General features: G+C 34.4%; 1 non-coding gene and 1 pseudogene across 1 annotated transcript; one reads left to right on the top strand and one right to left on the bottom strand.

The window, feature by feature from the left end:
- The first annotated feature begins 2783 nt into the window (after positions 1-2783).
- Positions 2784-6028, top strand: LOC112064551 (transmembrane emp24 domain-containing protein 2-like; annotated as a pseudogene).
- Positions 6029-20577: 14549 nt separating this feature from the next.
- LOC112064590 (small nucleolar RNA SNORA70) lies at positions 20578-20713 on the bottom strand. The gene has a single exon (XR_002891551.1). It is a non-coding gene; the product is annotated as a small nucleolar RNA SNORA70 (small nucleolar RNA).
- Between the last annotated feature and the right edge of the window lie 3976 nt (positions 20714-24689).

The following is a 24689-nucleotide window of genomic DNA, read 5'->3' as shown; positions in this document are numbered from 1 at the left end:
CAATCTACTTGTCTTTATTTTTTTAAGGTTACCTATCAAAATGAGAGCCAGTGTTTAAGAACAAGCCTAATTGTCCACTGAATTCCTTGAAAGCTATCACCATATCCCCATTATCTAAGAAAAATCTATAAATTAGCATTTCTTCAGTGTGGTTTAAATCAAAACCAAAAATATAAGAAAGAGAAGTTTTTAAATATCCATAAACCAGTCAATATGTGCAAACTTTGGTCAATCTATAGGTAATTTACACATACAATCCGTCTGTAAATAATTCTACAAGGGAAAAAATATTCTCCTTACGAATATATGGTACTTAAAAGCCATCAGTCATTGGATAACTTCTGGGAATTTTCTCATATTCAAAGTGGCAGGCTAGAAAAGACACAAATGTTTGTTAGTAGCTGTGAGTGCAATATGAAATTCAATCCATTATTGATGGAACAGATCAATAATCAATAAGTGTAACACTGAAGATACTTTTGACATGTCCCTTTGTAACTGTACAACCTCTGGGCCAGCCATTTGCCTATTGCTCTCACATCTCAGTCTTTTATTTGCTCTGCTCTTTATTTTGAGGAACTGCATTCATGCAGACTTTTGCCAAATGACTTAGAGTTAGGCTTAGCCAATGCGAGACACTGGTAGAATATTAGAGACTAAGAGAAGGAAATCAAGGTATACCTCCTCTCCCATGATGCCACTGATGTTGTCACAAGTGTCTGAGTCACCATGGTGGCTCTAGTTCCTGCCAGATAATGTCTGTCCCTGTGTTTATGGCACCTACATGGCAGTCTCCACCATGGCTCTACATTCCATAGAATGACCCTGGCTTCCAGGTTAGTAACATCATTTCTACCTGTTTTCCTCTAGCCTTTGGAGAGATATCTAGTTCCTTCTGTTTACTAGTCTTTAGATTGCTTCACTGGTTCTCCAACTCTTGTATCACACATATAATCAATTATTTGTATCAAAATCTCTATGTTTGAAACAACTAGGGTGTTTTCTCATTTTTGTCTGGTATCTTTCAATACAGCACTCAAGGCTTCTTTTGTAACTCGAATTACAAAGAAGTTGGTATGCAAAATGCCTTCCTCAAAAGTACCATGTAGCAAAAGCTCTAGTTTACCTCATCTACCTATCTGTAAACCACATTCTTAAATGTATTTATAATTGAGTATACAATTGTTCAAGGACTTCTGCATTACAACACCGGACAAAACTCTTTTTACTCAGTACTTGCTAGAAGCACCACAAAAATTGAGAATGATTTAGCTAGCCCTATAGATCATGAGGCTTACAAAGATTATATACCAAAGTATATACATTTTCTTATACGGTGATATATATTATGCTTATTCATGTAAATGTCTTAAATAATGTATAGAGGTAAACACAGTGAGATTATGAGGTTTGTTTTTAATTCCTTGTCCTTCTCATATTGATGAAGTCCTTTGTCTCAAGTAGTTAATAGAATTCTCGCTATCCTAGGTCTAGCCTAGGTTTGGTTTTTATCACCCTAATTCTGTACAGTTCATTTATCTCCATCTGGTTATCACTGCTCCACACTTCCCAGTCCATTTAACAGTGTCTCACCTATTATTATGACTAGAGGAATCAAATTTCTTATATAATGGTTCAAAGCAAATTCTTAGTCAACTACATTAAGGAAACTCCACACATCTGTTTGAGTTCACCACTATGTAGATCCTGGCTATGCAGAAAGTTTAGGGAGTAAAAATTTCTTCCATTGCTCTTCAGATATGGCCGATGCAACTTCTTGCTTCTCAAAACTTCTTCAGTTCTTTCTGAACTGTTGTTACGGGTCAAGTTTAAATTTTTAAAAAATACCGTTTGAGGGTGAAACGAGCATTTCGAATAAGTGTCTGAAACAAACACCTTCATATTATTCAACAAATATTACTCTTTTGCCATTTCTTGTGAACCCCATTTTGCTAATATTATATGTTTTAATATTTAAATAAATATTCCAACCCAAATGAAATGACTGAGTTATTAATGATTTTACAAAACTCTAGATGTCTGATTGCGTTTTATGATGAGTTTTTGGCAGTAACATACCAAGTTAGAAGTTACCATGTTATACCTCTAAACTTTTTCTATAAAACACCACCATTGCCAAATCTTTTCTAAGAATTATAAGTCTTCTTGGGCAAGTTTTCTGCACCTCTAGAGTTTTGCTAAATTTATCAACTTGGCAGAGCAACGTTAATGCCCTGGTCGTCTTCTATGTGGAATTTGAAACCATGCTATTCTACACCCCTGTAAAGACTGAGAGGTGGAGGGAACTTTCTGACTCCTCTGCAGCCTTCTCATGTTGCATGATTAGCTGTTTGAGATGCTAGTTTGACCTAACTCTTAGTTTGTATCTAGAGGGAAAGTCAAAAAGACAAGTGCCTGACAAGTTTAAACCTTCACAGGCTGTCAACAGGAGTCATAAAACCATAAATTATATGTTGTAAGAACAGATTGTGATATGCAAGAAGTCATTCACACAGGAAGGAGCAGTGAAATTTGGAGCCACTGTAAATTGGGTGCAAGCCTCAACTCTGCCACTACCTCAGTGACCTTAGACTAGCAGGTGCTCTTTTCTGAGCCTAGATTTCATTCTCTGTCATGTTAGCACAATTGACATTAGAGCCATGGCATGACATTTTGAAGATGAGAAACCTGGAAAGTCCTTCCAGATTCTTTTCTTCAACCATCTGCTTCCAAAATCCTTTACAGTTTGAACTTTTTTCTTAAGTCCAAACAGTTATGTGATGATGATGATATTCAATGATGACAGCTTTAGCAGGGTTGCTTTTCATAATTTGCTTAAACTTAAAGGTAAATGTGGAACATGGTCACACAGCAGATGCAGACACAACCTCAGCAGAATTGTCATCGTTGCAGCAGGAGTTTTAGATGGATTTAGGTCTCTATTCTGAGGCATCTAACAGTAATTAAGAAATTGTGCCACCTGAAATAATCCTGCAAATTGAATGTGATTTCTTGACCCCCAGAGACCTCTTACAGATTAAGATGTCTGGCCTGTAGTTAACTCCTTTATCATCTTTGTTGTATAGGGATCAGTTTTAAGTCACCACATTTGTCTCTAATTCATTCAGGAAAAATATTTCTCAGGTATGGAGAAAGTATCATCATTTTACAAGTGGATTTAAGAACTGATCCTGTCTTCTTTGTAGTAAAGTGTTTTTTTATAGTGGGTTAAATCTTGAGAATCAGCACTAATTTCATGATTTTTATAGGATTACCTTTATCTGTGTGTGTGTGTGTGTGTGTGTGTGTGTGTGCGCGCGTGTGAGTGTATTTATATTTGCTGCTATGTCCATGTAATGACAAAACGATGTGGTCTGGAAAGAAAAATCACCTAAATGATTAATGGGATCACAGAGGCAAAAGATTATATTTATATATATACATATATGCACAAATATATTCAAATACATATAGTCCATATATCTTATATGTATATAAATATATTTAAATATCTTATAACAAGTATTGTTTCTAGTAGACAAATGAGCATGATTCAAAATAAAAGATGAAACAAAGATATGTTAGTAAAAATTTGACATCAAAGAAATCCAAATTGAAACTTTATATAACATTAATCTTGAAATATTAATCTAATATGATTTCATTATAACCCCAGACTTTTCCAGATAAAGCATTTTTTCCCCTTTGTAGCATTTTTTTCAATGGCAATAAGGAAGTCTTAAATGTATCATATTTCTTTGTTGAAAAAAAACTATACTACATTTCAATCCATGTTTGCACATAGCTTTTACTTACCATTCAAGGAGAATTTTATTTTATTCAATCATTTATCATTTCTTCTATAATAATTAATTCAAATTTGACTTTCTTTGAAATGAATGTGCATGCTTCTTTATATATAGTTAAGTTTTTGGTGCAATGTGCACAGCCCATTTAATAATTTACAAAGCATTTTCAGGTCTTTCATTCACCATTCTAACAGATTGTTGATGGAAATCAATATGGAAGAGAAATTGTATAATCAAATTTCCTTAAAAGAATGTCATTACTAGTGAAAGACAGGGTTGATGACACAGAGAATTATTTTTAACTATGATATATACATTTCCCAGATATAAGAAGGTTGCTAAGAAGTTAAAATTATGAACTTCAATTTTTTTTCCGTATTTGAAATAGACAACCACTAGCAGTCAGGGTAAGAGGATGGGAGAACTCTCAGATCAAGTCATTTTGAAATAGTTTGCATGATTTTCACCTAGTTAGAATACAGAGATTGAAATAACATGGGAAGACTTGTAAGTGATAATCATGGATATAAATGACTAGCTGTTCAGGTAATCCCATTTTTGTTGTTTATAGTTGTACAGTGTAAGAATACAGCCAAAAACTACAATGAAAAGGCCAAAGAAAAATTAAATTAAAATAGAAAATACTTTTCCCAAAACATACCAAATTTTATATTTTCACAGATGATTTTTCCATGCCAAAACACATACTATTACTTTCTATCCTGCCACAGTTATACTTAATACAATGTAATTTGACTGATTTTACCAAATGTCCATTGTGTCTACTCACGTCAAATATCAATACTTGTGGACTTTGAAATTAGACCTTTTTTGTATAATAAATTCCTATAAATAGTTAAATATGTGTCAGTATTTTTCTAATTGATTGCTTTGTTTACCACCTAACAGGTGCTAGAATAACTTTGTTTTGATTATCATAGTATTATAATTCAGTTTCACTCTGACAGGTCAATCCTCCTCCAAAATTGCCTCATCTCCAATTGCTAATCCATATTTCTCTTCAAAAATGCCCTGGTTATATCCACAGATAAATTTTAGAATCAATTTGTCTATTCTTTTAAAGCTTGCTGGATATTTGCATTAGAATCAACGTATTTATTGGCTAATTTATAGTTGAAATGGCATAACTATCGTCTTGAGTCTTCCCAGTCTAGAACACATGTGGCTCTCCATATAGTCTACTTTATTTTTCTTAGTAGAATTTTGTATCTTTATTGTTCTTGTATTGTATGGTTTCCATGAATTTATTGGAAATTTTGTTCCTAGGTGGTTTTCTGTGTTGCTATTAAGAATGTCAACTTTTACATATACTTAGTGGTTTATTGTTGCTATATAACAAAGTTACCGATTTCATACATCATTTATAAGCTGGCTACTCTGTTTGACTCGTTTCATTTTTAGCCATTGTCAGATGATTCTTTTTGGTTTTCTAGGAATATAAGCATATTATCTACAAATAATGGTAGTTTGCTTCCTTTTTCCTATTATATATTTTTGTTAATTTTTTTCAAATAAATTCGGTTGAGCTGAGGCGGCGGCGACGGCGGCTCTGGAGGCCGCAGTCCGGGTCCTGGCTTCGGCCCCAGCCCCACCGTGGTGACGCTCGCTGAGCTGCTGCTGCTCTGGGCCACGGTCTCGGGCTACTTTGTCAGCATCGACGCGCATGCTGAGGAGTGCTTCTTCGAGCGGGTCACCCCGGGCACCAAGATGGGCCTCATCTTCGAGGTGGCCGAGGGCGGCTTCCTGGACATCGACGTGGAGATTGCAGGGCCTGATAATAAAGGAATTTATAAAGGAGACCGGGAGTCCAGTGGGAAATACACCTTTGTTGCTCACATGGATGGAACATTTAAGTTTTGTTTTAGTGGTAGGATGTCCACCATGACTCCAAAGATAGTGATGTTCACCATTGATATTGGGGAGGCCCCCAAAGACAAGACATGGAAACAGAAGCTCACCAGAACAAGCTAGAAGAAATGATTAATGAGCTCACAGTGGCGATGACAGCTGTAAAGCATGAACAGGAATACATGGAAGTTCGGGAGAGAATACACAGGGCAATCAATGACAACACAAACAGCAGAGCGGTCCTTTGGTCCTTCTTTGAAGCTCTTGTCCTAGTTGCCATGACATTGGGACAGATCTACTACCTGAAGAGATTTTTTTGAAGTCTGGAGGGTTGTTTAAAAAGCCTTTTCCTGATGATCCCGAACTCATAAGTCACTGTTTACCAAGTGTCTTGGTCATAATAATGTCATTAGTCTCAACGTTTTTATTTTCTAAACTGTACATTCACAGCTTCTGTTTCTTTGTGATTAATAGATATTGGGGGAAAACACTTTTTTAGGAAAGTTATAGTGAAAATTTGACATTTGATTGGCATGATTTCATTTTTGAATTCTTCCTCCATTATACAGGTCCTTCCAGAACTCAAACACTGTAAGTGGAATATAGATGTATAGTCCTTTTAATATATTCTTTCCTTTTGCTTTCATAATAAAATGCAGTTTGTTCAGGATAGTACTTTATTGACAGTACTTTACTAAAAATGACTGCATTCTTGGGATCCCTTATCCTGCAGTTCAAGTCATTAAAGATTCATTTTGTTGAGTCCTTATCAGAAACAACAATCTGAATCTTGACATTTTCTATCCAGTCTAATGGCAGAGCTCTGTGACTAGAGGATGCTACCAAGTTGGTACTTTTTTACTTTGTCTATCTTGTTTTTGCTTTAAAGATAAGACTTAAACCAACAACCTTTTTCCCCTTTAAAGTTTTACTGTGAACCTTAGAACTCAGTCACCTCCACTTAAAATTGTTGACACAAGCAGCTGAGAACCATTTTTTGGTTTCTGCCTAAACTTATAAGAAGTCTCTATTAAAGCCAATTCTCTGGGTGTTGCAGTGAACAGTAGTTCTTTTTCTTTCTATGCTGACACATCCACTTTCTTTACTCTTGGCACGTGGGAGGTATGCATTTCACATAATTGGAAAAATCTGGATTTCTGATGCCAAAGGGTTAAAAGCCTCTTGGATATCTTTGCAGTGATATACAGCCACTATTTTATTTTTGTTCAGTGGCATTTTGGCCACTGTTTAATTAGCTCACTGAACATTACTGTCAGTACTAGTGTGTTTGTTTTTGTTTTCCTAGGTCTTTCTTTTGGTGTGGGGATGATCCAGGATTACACTGTGACTGATGTATATTACTTACTTGTACATTTTTTTTGGATCTTTGCAAGGGGAAAACTACTAGTAACGAGTTTTATATAATTAAGTTAAATTTGTTACAGGTTTTCATGTTCAGGATAAACAATTTTTAAACCTTGGGTGAAAATACTTGCAACAGTTTAAGGTGACTGTGTTTTACCTTAGAACAACTGTTGCATGCCAACTTGTGTGCCTGTGTGTGCGAAAACACTTCAAAATTGATTTAAAAGATGTAAATTTAAAACTGGTTGTGTATCTAATCTGCCTCAGGTTCAGTAAATAAACAATTCTTTTTAAAAACAAAAACAAACAAACAAATAAGTGCAGTAACATCAGTTTCAAATGAGATTTAAAAATAGTTCCATGAAAGAGCCCCCTTGACTTCTTATGACATGACAATCTATGCAAAAGTTCACTGTCAAGCATGAGATTGGCTGCTGGTTTGAGATAAATACATTTGTTGTATTAAGTAACACTCTATCTCAAAAATTTTATCAGGAGTGAATGTTGAATCTTGCAATATGTTTTTAGCAACTATTGAGGTAATATCACTATTTGTATTTAATTATGAATTTTACTAATTGCTTTCCTACAAATATCAATCCACGAGTATTGATATTTGACATGAGTTGACACAATGGACATTTGGTAAAATTAGTCAGATTACATTGTATTAAGTATAACGCTAACAAGGAATAAACGCTAGCTCCTCCTTCATAGTAAATAATCTTAAACTTCATTTCACATTTTCTGAGATGTTCAGTGGATTCCCTGGAATTTCTATGAAGTCTCAGGTGCTAATGTTACCTGTAGTCAACTTTGGTACTCATTTCCAACTTTTGAGGAATTATTTTCCTTAACATCTCACTGTTTGCTTATTTGTTTGCTTTTATATCTAATTCCATAATGACCCAAACATGAAACTCTTAACATTTTGTTTCCTAATTCAATTCTTCCTTTTATATTTTTAGGAATCTCCTTTTTTCCTGCTGCAGTACTAATTATTTGGGTTTAGTTTTGCTTTTTCCGGGTTTTGATATTAAATGTTTGTGCTACATGACTGGAGTGTTCTATAGCTGTAAAAATACTGTTAAAACATTCCATGAAGCTTTTCCTTGGTCAGGGGACTTGGTTTACCCTTCAAGACATCACTGTCCTAATAATCGTCAAGGTCATGGATAGGGCTAGAAGTGAGCTCAGGTTAACTTCAGTTTATATAAAAGTTCAATTTTTATTGTTCCCAATACTGAATATGAGGTACTGCTCTGACTCTGTACTCTTTCTCGTAATAATTATTTTTCATCTAAATTACTCTTATTTCCATTGATACTTTGTTCCTGTTCCATAGACTTTTATCTGTTATTCTTCTATCTATAATACTCTTCCACAAAATATCGGTGTGGCTAACTTCTCATTATTCAAGTTTCGGATCACATCTCACTGCCTCAGAAAAGCCTTCCTTGACAAAAACATCTAAAGTTTTTAAGGTTCTCATCACCAACCGCTGATTCTCTACTTATTATCCTTTTTGTTTGTTTGTTTGTTTTGCGGTACGCGGGCCTCTCACTGCTGTGGCCTCTCCCGTTGCGGAGAACAGGCTCCGGACGCGCAGGCTCAGCGGCCACGGCTCACGGGCCCAGCCGCTCCGCGGCATGTGGGATCTTCCCGGACCGGGGCACGAACCCGTGTCCCCTGCGTCGGCAGGCGGACTCTCAACCACTGCGCCACCAGGGAAGCCGTACTTATTACCCTTTTATTTTCTTCATAGCACTTTATCATTTTCAACCTATCCCATTTAAACAATCAATTGTTTACTCCCCCCACCCCCATCACCACCTGACACTAGAACCTGTAGACTAGGAGAGTAAGGACCTTATCTAAGTTCTTCACTGTAATACCCTCAGTTCCAAGAATATGGAGTCTTTCTTCCAAAGAATGAAAACTTTTACTGGATTTTGTATAATTCAGATTTGTTTTATTCATATGCAAAAAAGGAAAGCAATGCGGTGTTATGTAACCCGGTTGCATCTCATATGTTAGATTGATTTCATGGTAAACTTTGGATACTGCAGTATAAAATATTAATTAAATATATGATTATAATTTTGCTATCACTTAGTGATAAATAGGAATATTTTGCAGGTTTGTGCTTTACAAATTTATTTAATGTGTTTCCACATCTCCTCTATGATGTACAGTAAGAAAACAATAATTAAAGGAGCTAGAAAAGTGATTGTCAAACATACAAAAGAGTATTGTTACATGATATCGAGGTCTATTTGTAATACATTCAATTCGGAATATTGAAAAAGCTTGAATACCTTTAACCATATCAAAAGTTGGATTGGATTTAGAATGCATATGCCTATATATAGATATAAACATATTTAGCTTTTTATGCAAAATTGATATTACCATATTTAATATATATATATTTGTTATATTAAATACCTAAGCTCACATGGTTTTAAAAACAAAATATTAAAACACTTGCCTCATACTAAAACTTTTACTTTAAATGATGTTTAATATTATTCCTTAAACTGAATTTAAAAATTGATGTAAAATACTTTGACTTTATGGATACAGGATGTTTACTTTAATTACATTCAAGAAGCAGTGCCTTGGGGATAAAGGCTGTAACAAACCACCAGTTATGGAGTGATTGATAAGTATAATTTATCATCACCATTTCCCACCCTGCAACCTCCTTGGTAATCACAGAGAGAAGTATTCCAGGATGCGCAGGTTAAATACAATAGTGATAGAGAAAACACCAATAAATTTGCTCTAAGGCTTTAAGTAAAATAAAAGCAGTTTTCAGAGAATATCAAAATGCTTAACGCTTAAAGATTTTGGACAAACTACATTAATATTAGTGACATTTTGCCACATTATTATTGCTTGCCCCATTTTACTTTATTCAAGTTTTAAATATTTCCATCAAAATTTCCAAACACTTTGAAATTATATCCATAGATCTATGGAGCGCTTGAAAAAGAATGGGAAAAGCCATGACGAAAATATTTTCTGTAACTAATATTCTGAATGGGAAGTAAATTTTATATTCTGAAATAATATATGTTCTAGCATATACTGAAGGGAATATATTAAAAGGGACCTTGTTTGAGCTACATCCTGTTAGGCAGCTGATGACCAGAGAGGTTTCTCAGACCTAAATTCTCGGATACTCAACAAGTAGAGACTATTGTTTTAGATATTGTACTTACGTGCAGTGTTGTATTTTATTATACTATTCTATTATCTCTTTAATTTTTATCAAGTTATGAAGAAGTTGTTCTTGGATGATCTTAACAAGTTGTCACATGCAGGGTGTATCTTAAGACCAGTGGAAAAACAAAGCAGCTTGATCAGGGTTAGAGTAATATCATTTTTAAATTTATTTGTTTGCATGTAATTTAAATCATTTGATATTTATAACATGTTTTTACCAAAGTATCCATAAGAATTTATCACGTAAAGTTTTGAATAAATTTAGGACATAATGAAGGAAGACATAATAGAAAACAAATAAATAAAATATAAATTGTTTAGCTGGGTTAAATTCATGCAGGAAAACCAATATTGCTGGAACTCAAGCTGAATTCTCATTAAGATCACCAATTCACTTGGTGACTCTGTATAAACTGAAATCTTTTGTTAACCTTAGTATTTTAGCTAAAGATAGACATCCGTGGTTCTCAAACTTTAGCCTGCACTAAACTCATTAGGATTTTTAAAACACAGATTTCTCTTTCAGTAAGTCTGGGGTTGTGCCAGAGAATTTGCATTTCTAACAAGTTCCCAGATGTTGTGTATGCTGCTGGTCTAGGGACCGCACTTTGAGAAGAACTGGTATGTATGATATCATACACACACACACACACACACACACACACACACACACACACACATGCAGCGGCACAAGTTTTTTCCAGGGATCAGATTTTTCTATTACGAATCTAATTTTAAACCTAATTGTTTTTGATTTGTCATCTTTGATGTTGTGCATACTTTTCTTATTTTGAGATATAAAGGAATGCACCACCATGTATTACTCAAACTTCTAAGGATAATAGCATAAATACTACTAACTTAGTAGCATTGGATGGCCTCATAAAATTAGTAAATTTATCCAAGCCAAAAAAAAGACTCTGTTAATTTTTCCATATTAATATATTATTATCTGAATATAACCTTGGTTTAAATCAATGAAGGAATCTAAACAGGCAGTGCCATTGCTTCACTTGTTGTAAAAGAAATATCATTTTAGGACTACTTTCTCTGTGCTGTTAAGTCTGGCTAGCACCTTAAAGGCATTGAATTATTTAATCGTTCTAAAAGCCTATTATGGCCCTAAAAAGTGTCATACAGAGTGAAGTAAATCAGAAAGAGAAAAGCAAATATCGTATAATATCGCATATATATGGAATTTAGAAAAATGGTATAGATCAGTGGTCCCCAACCTTTTTGGCACCAGGGACTGGTTTTGTGGAAGACAATTTTTCCACGGATCTGGCAGGGGTGGGGGCATGGTTCAGGAGGTAATGCGAGTGATGGGGAGTGGCACTTGAAGTTTCACTCGCTTGACTGCCACTCACCTCCTGCTATGGGGCTGTTTCCTAACCAGTCCACGGCCTGGGAGTTGGGGATACCTGGAATAGAAGATCTTAGTTGCAAAGCAGAAATAGAGACACAGACGTAGAGAACAAATGTATGGATACCAAAGGTGGGGGGTGGCAGGAATTGGGAGACTGGGATTGACACATATACATTATTGATACTATGTATAAAATGGACAACTGATGGGAACATGCTGTATAGCACAGGGGACTCACCTAGTGCCTTGTGGTAACCTAAATGGGTGGGAAATCCAAAAGGGAGAGGATATCTGTATGTGTATGGCTGATTCATTTTGTTGTGCAGTGGAGGCTAACCCAACATTATAAAGCAACCATATTCCAATAAAAATTAATTTAAGAAAAAGTAAAAACCTATTATGTGGATTAAAATACTACTATTTAAAGAAATGTAAGATAAACTTTAAAATACTACAAAACTTGCCCATTGCCAGTCTTCTAGCTAGTAGTAAATCTATCATCTAATTCAGACAATTTGAGCCCAGAGATCACATGCTGGTCTGATGCAAAATTTAATGGCAATGAATGTAAATGAATGAGAGACATGAAAATCCTAAGTTAGAACATATAAGTCTATATGTAGGTATAGTTAATCTTTTTTAACCAATTGATTGCTTGCTGTATCTTTCATGATTAAGTTTGTCTGAAAGTAACTGAAGAAAAAAAATTAAATTTGACTTAGTAAGATAGAAGTTATTTTTTCCATATTCAGAGAGTCAAGGGAGAAAATACTAGAGATGGAAAGATGCTACATGCTGTCAAGGAATAAGCCTTCTTATCTCTTATGCCTTTGCCATGTTTGGCTTCCATTTCCAATGTCATCTAATGGTCCAGTGTAGTTGCTAGAGAGTTGGCCATATTTTAAAAATCATGGCCAAATGTAAGTAGGAAATAAAGACACATGACCTTCCATTAAAGCCACTTCTCAGTTGATGTACAGAGCATTTCTCGTTATAACCTAGTGCTATAGGACCACATAAGGTTGCAAAGAAAGCTAATGATGTAGTCTTTTCTCAGAGTAGCCATATGATTACTAAAAAAATTGTCTTTCTATTATTGTGGAAGAAGAAAGGAACGGACATTGGAAGAAAATTGTAAATTTCTGCCAAATTTGTTGATCAACTATCAATGAGTCAATCAGTCATGCAATTGGTTATTAGCTAGGCATGGCTGTCTTTCCAACTTTATCTCAGAAAATTTTACATTTTGACAGAGATAATATTACATATTAATCAAATCGTTTCCTCTTTCTGGGCACACAGATGACTGCATTGTCCAGTCCTCCTTTAAGTTAGATTGTGTATGTATGATTCAGGAATGGCCAATGGAATATGGATACACGTGATGTAGGAACTTCAGGCCTGGACTTGAAAAACTATAAAGCACAATTCTATGACTCTCCCTAGCCCTGATACAACAACTGGGACACTATTTTTCTAGATCCTCTAGCTTCAAGTTGTAAAGGGTTACCTGATCCACATCAAAAATTTTATGTGAGATATGTCTTTATTATCTTAAGTCCATAGAGTTGAGACCTATTTACTACTATAACATAGTCTACTACTACAAGTATTGTTTAAGTAGAATTAATATCTTGTGTAAATGTTATTTATTACACCAAAAATCTCTTTATTGAGCTTGTTCTCTATACCAGGTACCACACCTCTATATTAGCATTGTGATGTCATTGACCATCTTGATAAGAAGAATTTTGATGAATTAGGGAGCATGGAAGCCATATCAGAGTATATGTAAGAGAAAGGTGGGAAATAGTGACATTTCTCATCAACTGAGACTTTTTGCTGAGAGTGTGGGTAGAGAAATAGGGTGAAAACAAACAACAAAAAACTAGATTGAAGTTGATGAAAGTTTTTTTATATAATTTTTTTATTTTGAATAATTTTAAATTTACAGACAAGTTGCAAACATAGTGCAGAGTTTTCTGTATATCTCCCATTCAGTTCCCCCATTTTTACCAGTTTACATTACCATAGAACATTTGTAAAAACTAAGAAACTGACATTTTTACATTACTATTATCTACCATTCAGACTTTATTTGTATTTCACCAGTTTTTCTGTTAAGGTCCTCTTTCTGTTGCAAGATCCAGTCCAGAGTACCACAGGTAGATTTCACAAAGTTAGAGGAAATCATTAATATTGATATGATGAGGAAAGCAATGAATATATAAATAGTCCAAAAACAAACTACTAGAGATAAAAATTAGAATATCTGAAGTTACATACCATATAAGCTTCCACCTAAAGAAATTAGAACAAGAACAAATTAAACCCCCAAACAGGTAGAAGTAAGGCAATAACAAACAACAGAAATAGAACACAGAAAACGGAGAGAAAATTAATGAAACTAAAAGCTGGTTCTTCGAGAAGGTAAATGAAACTAATCAACTGCTTGCTAGGATAATCAAACATAAACAGAATAAACAGTTTACCGCTAACAGGAAAAGGCAATGGGACATCACTACAGATCCTAAAGATAGTAAAAGGATAATAAAATAATGTCAAAAACTTTATAACAATAAATTTTAAAAGACAAATTGGCAAATTTCTTGTGACTCCAACTACTATAGCTTATTCAAGAAGATGTAGATAACCAGACTAGTTCTACATCTATTTAGGAAATTGAGTTTATAGTTAACTTTCCTACAAAAATATCTTTAGACCAAGAGGTCTTTACTGGTGAATTCTACAAAACTTTAAGGGAAGAAATAATAACGAATCTCCACAATCTCTTCCAGAAAAAAGAAGGAACATTTTCCAACCATTGTAGAAGACCAATATTATTCTGTTATCAGAATCAAAGACATTACTCAAAAGTAAAACTACTGATCAAAATCCTTCATGAATCCAGATGCAAAAATCCATAAGCAGACATTTGAAAACATGTACAGTAATATACAAAAATAAAGTAGATTAACAAGTGGGATTTATCACAAGAATGAAAAGTTGATTTAACACTTGAAAATTTATCAATTTAATTCAAGTTATATTAAAAAACTAAAATAGAAAGTTAATAAAATCATTTAAATAGATGCAAAAAGTCATTTGACAAAATTCAACATAATACAAAAACACTATCAGAAACTTAACATTAGAAGGCAACTCGACTCCTTCAAAGTTATAAAGGATATCTATAAAAAACTTAAACCTAACATTGTAACTAATGGTAAAATATCAGATGATTTCCTCTTAATATCAGAAACAAGGTACAGATTTCTTTTCATCCCACATCTATACAATGTGTCCTAGCCACTGGAACAAGATAAGAAAAAGAAATAATAGTGCTTGCCACTCAATATTAATACTAACAAATCATGGAACTGATACTTCATTAAAGAAGATATAAAGGTGACTAATGAGCACATGAATGTTTTTCAATATCATTTATTATTAAGAAATGCAAACTAAAACCACAATGAGATATCATTAGTATATAGTTGAATGTCTAAAATTAAAAACCAAAAATACTAAGTATTTAAAAATGTCAAACAAATAGAACCCACATATATTGTTGGTGAGAGTGCAAAATAATATAGAATCTTTGATAATTAGTATAGGTAAAAATATCATATGTTATATAGGTAAAAATATTAATTTAATCAATTTACAATCCAGGATCCAATTTTTAAATATTTCTCCAGGAGAAACAAAAGCACATTCTCACAAAAATACTATTACTCTAATGTTCCTAACAGTTTCATTCATAATAGCAAAAAAACTAGAAAAATCCCAAGTCTGAGTTAAATTAGATAAACAAATTGTGGTACATGCATACAATGAAATACTACTCAGCAATTAAAATAAAAGGACTGCTGATATATGCAAGCACATGAATGGATCTTAACAGAATTATGCTAAATAAAAGAATCCAGATACAAAAGCATACTTACTGTGAGTCCTTTGAAGGGTAGTAGAATATGCCATCCCAGAACAACGACTGTAGAAATTCAGGACATGCCATTCAAAATATGCCACTTCAATATATTGTTTATTTTGAGCTGTAAGCACTTGAAAAGCAGCAAATGCAGGAAGAGGCTCTCTTTGACCTCCCCTTATCTGCCTAAATTCAGATCCTCCGAAAGTAACTCAACTGTCAATAAATCCATTTCTTGGGAATTTCATTAAACCACAGAAGATTGATTCTTATCAAAGGAGAGTCTAGACATTGACATCACACTCAGACAAACTTTGTGATTAACTACCATATCTTCCATCTATTCTTCTAAAGGCCCATTCATCTGTCCTAAAAATTATTTACTTTCCCCTAAGAGACTTACATTCCTCCTCGCATGTCCCTGTTAAAATGGTAAATAAGCCTGAATTCTAAAGTCACCTCTCTGAGTTACTCATTTTTTCCCTGGTTATCTCTCATGCATATGTAAGGTATATATGTTATTAAGTTTTGGCTTTTCTCTTTTTAATCTGTGTTTTATTACAGGAATCTCAGCTAAGAACTCAGAAGAACAGAGGGAAAATTATTTTTCATCCCCTACACCTTTCATATGCATTTTTAGAAAATGCAAATCTACTGTGATAGTAAGCAAATCAGCATTTGTCAGAGTCCATGGAGTAGGGAAAGGTTAATGACTGCAGTGGTGCAAGAGGAAAGTTTATGGAATGATGCAAATGCTTTATGTATTCACTGTAATGGTAGTAGTTATACTCATTTAAGTTGATATTTTTTAATTGACAAATCACCCTGTTTCAGTAAAAAGGTGTCAGGGAGCTGGGTCTAAGAATGAGAACTTCAGGGAAATGTGCAGGTTTTTTGATGTTGGTTTAAAATCTGAGGTAGCTGAAAGGAATTGAGATGTTAAAAATTTAGGAGTCCTTGGTATGTAGTGTCAAAGAGATAACAATGGAGCTTGTGATTCTTTATTTAGGCCATGTACCAACTAAGAGTAAAATTCTAGGTAACCAGGGAGCACTACCATAAAAAAATTTTAAATGAATAAAGAATGTTGACATTGTGCTTTCAGAGAGTTACTTGGGATGGCATTGGATAGCTCAAAGAGAGAGAAGAATCTTAAATATAAAAGTTCTTATTTCAAAACAGAGAATGAAATGTCCATGCTGAAAGACTTTCTCTTTGAACAGTTTTAGGGTTATTGCTGCAAACCAAAATCAGAGATTGCTTCCACTACATACAAAAAGATAATTTACCAAAATGTCTGGATATGAAATTAATATACAAATTCAATAGCTTTCCTATTTTAAAAATTTAATAACTATATTAAAAGAATTAGGCTCCTGAAAGACTAAACACTTGTTTGACCCAGTTCCTGATTCTCATTTCTGTAGATGATGAGTCTGCCTGAATATCAGGACAAACTTCCAGCTTTGTAGACTGCTGGATTTTTAATGATATGATGACTTTTCTAGGAAGTCTTTAACAGTTGATTATTGCCTAAATCAATATGACAATGAATAAAAGGCCATTTTTAACGGCTGGGTTAAAAATTAAAGGATGACCAAACCACACAGAAAGTGCATAGACTCACCATAAGTAAATCCACCAAGTTGACTCTAACACCAATTTAACTATATGCTTTCAAAATAAGAAAAACTGAATGCATAAGAGAACATATTTGAATAAGCTTTTGATGCTTCTTTCAAACAATAACGTTAGAAAGTTCTTTAAAGCATAGAAGTGTTTTAAGTATCAGAACAACATTTTCTTTTTAGTTTTGCCATCCTGAGCTTTTGTGACCCTTTATATTCATTTCCTATGTTCCAAATGGCCTAGCCTGCCCTTTTCCTCTATCTCACTTACATGGCCAGGTCTTTTACGATAGGAATGGTTAGCATCAGAAGAAAAATCTATTCACCAAAGATAATTGAAAATCCCTCAGTGTTCTCCATCTTGTTACCCTTCAGCCTTTCTTTTCTATAGCCATTATTTTAGAAGGTAAGTTCTGTCCAAGGCCAAGCTTCTCAAGTTTGATTCTCCCTTTAATGAGTGATCCTCCACTATTATGACTACAATAGAGGTCAAATTACAGATGAAAATCTTTCACTTCACACATACAGTGCTCTCCATGAGGGGAAGTATTATTAGAATTTATAGGAAATGTGGGGGAAAATACCAAAACTCTCCAACCCTACTTTCTGTTGCCATAGGTAAAGATATGCAGTATGTACATACATATATGTACATATATCATATATAAATTTTTATATAAACTTATAATTCACTTTGTTATATTTAGCAATCAGATAGATGTAATTCCAAATATTCCAAAAATAAATTATAAGAAGAAAATTCCAGGATATTATGGCTTCAAGTTAAAGTGTTTCAATGATACTTGCTCAAAAAAAGTGTATCTCCATTTAGTCTTTTTAATGTGGGAGAAATTAGGAAATAATATTAACTTCCTGGGAGTAACAGTGTAAGTGACCTTTCTGGAACTAACTTAACCTCCATATAAGCAGAAAGGTTTTCAAGCAGCTTCCCATATTCTTAGGATGTTCGGTGAAAGGAAAACTGTTGGTAGATGATTAATGCATTAGCAAATATATATTATTTGTATACATCCACTACTATCTTATTCCAGGGTAGATGCACAATAGGGCAAGGTAAGTTTATTGTTCTTACACAGTTATGACAAAGATCAGGAGAAAATGCTACAGTACATGGAGTAATTATGAAACAGTAAAGTGCAAATTAAATTCAGAAAAGAGGTATTAGTGAGAACTGAAGAAGTGGATAAGATTTCATTGACAAAGTTGCCAGCAAGGAAAGGAAGAAGGCATGGAGCTAGAAGGAGAAATGACATTTAAGGAACACAGACTATGTACAATGCAGTATTCTTGGGCACAATCACATTGCCTGAGCTGGGCCTAGAAGCATGAAATGAAAGAGAAAGGGCATTCCAAGAAAAAGAAATAGCAACTGTTAAGAAAAAGGAGTTGGCCAAAGATGGTAAATTCAAGGGACAAAAGAGTAATATCTGCCTGCCAGAAACAAGGCTACACTGAGAAAGAATGAGATCACAAAATAAAATGTAGATAAACTCAGGGACAGAACAAGCTACATAATTTGCTATACTATACTTAATTTCCAATACATAATGAAAATGGTGGGCGTTCAAAAATTTTTAAGAATTTTGGGATAGTGATAGCAGTGTCTTAAGCAAGAATCAGGCCTTTCTACGTACATAGCCCTGAGTGCAGCACAGACCACGGGCCCATGAAGCCAGCTCTGCTGAAGGACATTATAAAGGAACCTGAGATTTAGGTATAAAAGCTTGATAACTGATGAGCAATAGGGGAAAACAGGCCCCTAAGCCAGGGAATGACTTGAAATTAGTTATTTAGGAAGATTTTACTGGCAGCAGTATATAGGCTGAATTGAGAAGACCTCAGACTGGAGACATGAAGAAGAGTTCAGAATTCAGAGTTCAGAGACCATCGCAATCATCATAGCCTGAGGGAGAGGCTTGTACCAGCCTGGTGGAGATGGAAATGAAGAAGAAAGAAAAATCTGACATATATAGCATGATGACAGATTTTTACCCCCCAAAAGTAACAAACATGGCAATAAATTTTTGTTTCATTTTGGTTTTAACTGGAAGACTGAGAAAATGATCGTAACACATACAAGATGACCACACTGTAAAATGACACACGCCTTAGGAATGAAGTCAACGAGACCACGTAGAGAGCTGTCATCTGAGGTAACAGGTAGCTATGTAGGTTAGAATTCAACTCAAGTTAAATTTCCTGAACATTTAAACTTTAAATGGTGGAAAAACGTTAATTTAGAAAATGAAAATTTCCCTGATTCTATAAGGGTTCAAATTTTTGGCCAGAGTATTAGTTTCCTATTGCTGCTCTAACAAATTACCACAAACTTAGTGGATTAACCAGACACTGTTGGTAAGGCTGCATTCTTTCTGGAGACTCTAAGAGGAGAAGCTGTTTCCTTGCCTTTTCCAGTTTCTAGAGGCCCCTTACATTCCCTAAGCTATGTCCTTCTTCCATCTTCAGTATCAGTAGGGTAGCACTTTTAAATCTCTCTCTCTCTCCGCCTCTCTCCAGCTCACACACACACACACACACACACACACACACACACCACTCCCCTTCCCCCAGATATGCACACCTCTATCTCGGTCTTTTCTGACTTTCTTACCTCTCTCTTATCAAGATTCTTGTGATTACATTGGGACCACCTGATAATCTACCCATCTCAATATCCTTAATTTAATCACATCTGCAATGTCCATTTTGTCCCATAAGGTAACATATTCAAAGGTTCTGGAGATTCGGAAGTGAACATTTTATTTTTTCAGGGGAGGGAGCATTATTCTGTCTGCCACAACCACTGTTAGGAATTGTCATTTGTTGAGAGTTTGGGCTAATTTTCATCTAGTTTTATTCAGCTCTAAGATCCTAAGGTTCTAAGAGACTCGGGGTTTTTTGTTTGTCTGTTGTTTTTTTATTTGTTTTTGTTTTTTGACAGGAAAGTAGGATTCATTGGTGGGCATGAGTAAGGAGGGGACAGCACCAAGGCTCTCATGAGTGCAGGGCCTGTCATTTGTCCAGGGGACCACAATTAGGGATGTATTTGACCCCACAGGTATCTGGGATGAGCTGCTCTTCTGCCACCATGTTTTCAAATTCATCCACATTGAACTTAGTAAATCCCCACTTCTTGGAGATGTGCATCTTCTGGTGGCCGGGGAACTTGAACTTGGCCTTGTAGAGGGCCTCAGTCACACGCTTCTTGTTCTGCACCTTGGTGCCATTGGGCATTATGACTTGGCCAACGTGGACTCTGGCCACTGTGCTCTGGGGATTTCCAAAGGCACTGCACATACCTACCTGGAGCCTAGATTGAGGACAGCATGCCAGTCATGAATGTCCACTGGAAAGGGCTGTCTCCAAGGTCCCTTAGGGCATCCCGTATCGGCAACAGGCTGCACACACTACCGAGGAGGCTGCTGTTTGCAGCCATTGCATGCTAGGCCCCCCACGGGGAAAAGACCGTGGTTGGCTTAATTGGCTGCAACAAAGAAACTTGTTTTGTTGTAAAGAAAGTAGGAAGGGGCTTCCCTGGTGGCGCAGTGGTTGCGCGTCCGCCTGCCGATGCAGGGGAACCGGGTTCGCGCCCCAGTCCGGGAGGATCCCACATGCCGCGGAGCGGCTAGGCCCGTGAGCCATGGCCGCTGAGCCTGCGCGTCCGGAGCCTGTGCTCTGCAACGGGAGAGGCCACAACAGAGGGAGGCCCGCATACCACAAAAAAAAAAAAAAAAAAGAAAGTAGGAAAATGAGACTGGAGCATAAACCAGAGAAGGAGATAAAGGTTGGATTTATCCAAATTTAAGCCCTTACTTTGGATCAATTTCCCAATAGTAAAAAGAGATGAGCAGGGAAAATGAGACTGGAGCATAAACCAGAGAAGGAGATAAAGGTTGGATTTATCCAAATTTAAGCCCTTACTTTGGATCAATTTCCCAATAGTAAAAAGAGATGAGCAGAGGGCACAATTTTGGGAGTTAAATGCAGTGAGGATAGTGAGAGGAGAAAAAGTGGTCAGTAATATGGAAAAAATATAATAATGATACATACATTTATTGGATACATTTTTGGTAATTTACCTAATGTCTTATTCCAGAGAACATTTAATTGATAGCTTAAGATGAGGGATTGGAAGGTTTGATATTTCAGCTTGCTAGGATTTTCAAAATCATGCTACCAACCGGTTCAGCAAAGAAGCAAATCATAATTCAAAAATATCATTCACTAGGTGGAGAAGTGGATAAACATATCAAGACATATTTTATGAAACTCAATAGAAATCTGTAAGGAATAGTTTGATCAACATAGTTATATTGTGAGAAGAGCAAAGAAGATAAGGGAAATTGAAAAAAAATAATGAAATAGATAGAATTTTATAAAATATTTCTGGCCCTGAGATTTTTATGCTAAACTACTTACCCTTCAAATGAAAAAATGTATGCAGGGTGAGGTGGGTAGGGATCGTTAAACTCTAAATTATTTTGCACAGTTTGATTATGTATATTACAACTGCCAGGAAAGTAGGCAAAATAAGAGAAAAATCAAAGGTACTAGATGTCCTTTTGGTGGAGCACTTAGTGTTATCTACTGAGTTCTCTGGGTATTCTATGATTCTACAGGGATGCATACATTAGATCACCTTTCTGTTGACTCGGTTAATTTATAACTCGATGGGTCTATCTCTACAAATTAAGATGTAGAAAACTGATAGTAACCCAAGTAATTTTTGTCCATAGAAATGCAAATAAATTTTGTTCAGTAGAGATACAATTGGTTTCTACCTTGTAGAAATTATGACTTGAAACAATATATTTAATAGAACCTTAAAATGTTAATAAGTGTTAAATTTTTAGCAAATTCACTTAAGCATTTATGATTATATATATGTAAGTACTATATATTATATTAGTATGTATTATGTGTGGGAATATATAATAGAGACATTATCTTGAAAATCTTTGAATTGCCTTTAAGAGTTTAGTAGTTCCTTTATTAATTAGAGTTGACTTTATTTTTAAGTTGTGTTAATTTTATATTCATACGAAAATTGTGGTTTTATCTTTCTGAACATTTATACTTTAACACAACTCTTGCTTGATAAAATATTCTGATGCTAGGTATGTATTAATTATTACAATACAGATGGATAAAAAGATCATTTTGGGGAATTCAGTTTATAAAATCTGAATTTAAGCAAACACTTGAAGATAGAAAACAGCTTGCTTTTTTGTAGAATCATGCTTTCCATCATGAATGTATCATCACCAGAATGTATAGGCATCCAAGATTATAAACTGATTTACAAGGTAACTTGTTCATTATGGTATTACTTTGAGGATTTCCTAGGATATATCAGTTGGAAAGATTGTTGTATATTGCCTTAATTTTCAGAAAGTCAATATTTCTTAGAGAAAGATATTTCAGATTTTTAAATATATCCCAGAAAAGAAGCAGCGTATTCTGAAAAATCAATGCTTTCTTTTTTCTTCTTTGTGGGAAGAGGTGTTAAGATAGACCTAGGTATCAATTTTAGCTCCACTGTCCCCCATTGACTTTAATCAGAACATTTTGTTTTGGTCAAAGTACAATTCTTGTCTCAAACTTGATTCTCAGATGTGTGCAATCAAAATAAATGCAAAAAGTACAATGTAAGTAGATATTTAATTTTTTACCTTTCTTTGAGTTAACAATATACTCAGTGAAAATGTTGATCTTATATTTTCATGACACCTTTGTGTTACACAATATGCATATAAAATTCCCTTAGAAAAACTATAAATTCTTGCATCTCCCCTCAATCATATGATTTATATAATTTTGAGAACACAGCAGCCCTGCAGCAAAACATTCAATGAATTATTAAAAAGTGCTGAGAACTGCTTTATAGGTATAAAGAGCTAAATAAGGATCATCTAATTCTACCAGTTATTAACATATAAATTCAAAAAAAAGGAAAAAGTCCACATACAGGTATTTTGTCCAAAATTAATGTTTCCTACTTTTAAGAAGGTCATAAGAGCAAAAATGACATAAACTTTGGATCCACTTCACTTCACACATATATTTATTCATCAATATTTCCATAAGTAAATTTGTTAACCTAAGTGTAAATGTTTCAAAGAGGAAAAAAATTCAGAATAAGTCAAGGAAAAATACAGGAAATTAAAAGGAATAATAAATATGTGAATACACATAATCACATTCACTAGAATGAAAGCTCAGATAAAACAGTACATACCTTAAGGCATCATTCATTATCACACATACACATAAATGTATATACAGCCGTGACACATTTGGGAAAGAAGATGAACAAGTTGAAGAGTTCATAAGAAAGATTTGAGGAAAGGTTTGGAAAATGAGGAAAGGTTAAAAGAAGAAGGCATGTTCAGTCAAATGAACATACCAAAAGGAAATATGATAGTTATTTACAAATATATATATAAAGAAATGATAAAAAACAAGACAAAGACAGAATAGAAAATATGAACTAGGAAAGACATGCAAAAATTAAGAAAATCTCTAAACAATGAAGGATGTAAACCTAAAGAATATGTAACTCTTATGGTAATAGTGTCTGTCATTATTGAAAAGCCAATATTGAGGTTAGATGCTTATTAAGAAAGGCTCATAAATAATTAAGTTAACCCTGCCTTACTACAAAGGAGAACAGACATAAACCAAGACCTTCCTTCCAAAGTTGAAATCTAATTTTACTTTCTCTTTCTCTCTTGTTGAGATTGAGCTGCCTTCTAACTCATATTTGAAAAATATTTGAGTTTTTCACATAAAAATAGAATGAAGTACAAAATGAAGTGAAAATAAAGACTACATTGAAAGCAGGATTAGCTTGTACAAGCATGATGGAAAATGAATTGTGGTTTTTTTACTCATCCAAAAGCTAAACATCAATTATTTAGTCAATATAAATGTATTGCTTTAATATGCCAGGCACTCTACTAGGTACTAATACAAATCCATTGCAAGCAGAATCCAAATATGGCTTTCTCTTCTTCAAGATCATGGGTGTCTTATATATATATCTTACATGACTACTAACCATCTCTCAAATAATGTGTTGTTGGTTGCAAGGAAACCCTTCTCTCTCTATAATGGGAAAGAACATCAAATCAGAAGGCACTTCCTCCAATCAATAGAATCACCTTTACAAATGGAGAAAAATACATTAAACTTTTTAGCAAAACAGTGAGATTATAATTAGCTTGTTAATGGTGGAGAAAAAAATTTAATAATTGTGTTTCACTAATTCAGAATTCATTATTTGACCAGAGGCTGACAGGAATGTTATTTTTGCATTGATTAATTTATTTCTTTTTATAGAAGTAAATTAATAATGTAAATAAGATTACAAGAGGATCCTTCAAAATACTTAGTAGAACAAACTTTCTAAGCACCCTCAAGTACTTTAGAAGGAACCATTTCCACACAATTGATATGTTAATTGA

This window comes from Physeter macrocephalus, chromosome 2 (assembly GCF_002837175.3).
Source record: "Physeter macrocephalus isolate SW-GA chromosome 2, ASM283717v5, whole genome shotgun sequence".
Lineage (NCBI taxonomy): Eukaryota > Metazoa > Chordata > Mammalia > Artiodactyla > Physeteridae > Physeter > Physeter macrocephalus.
Note: the sequence above shows the minus strand (reverse complement) of the source record. Positions and strands in the feature narration are given on the sequence as shown.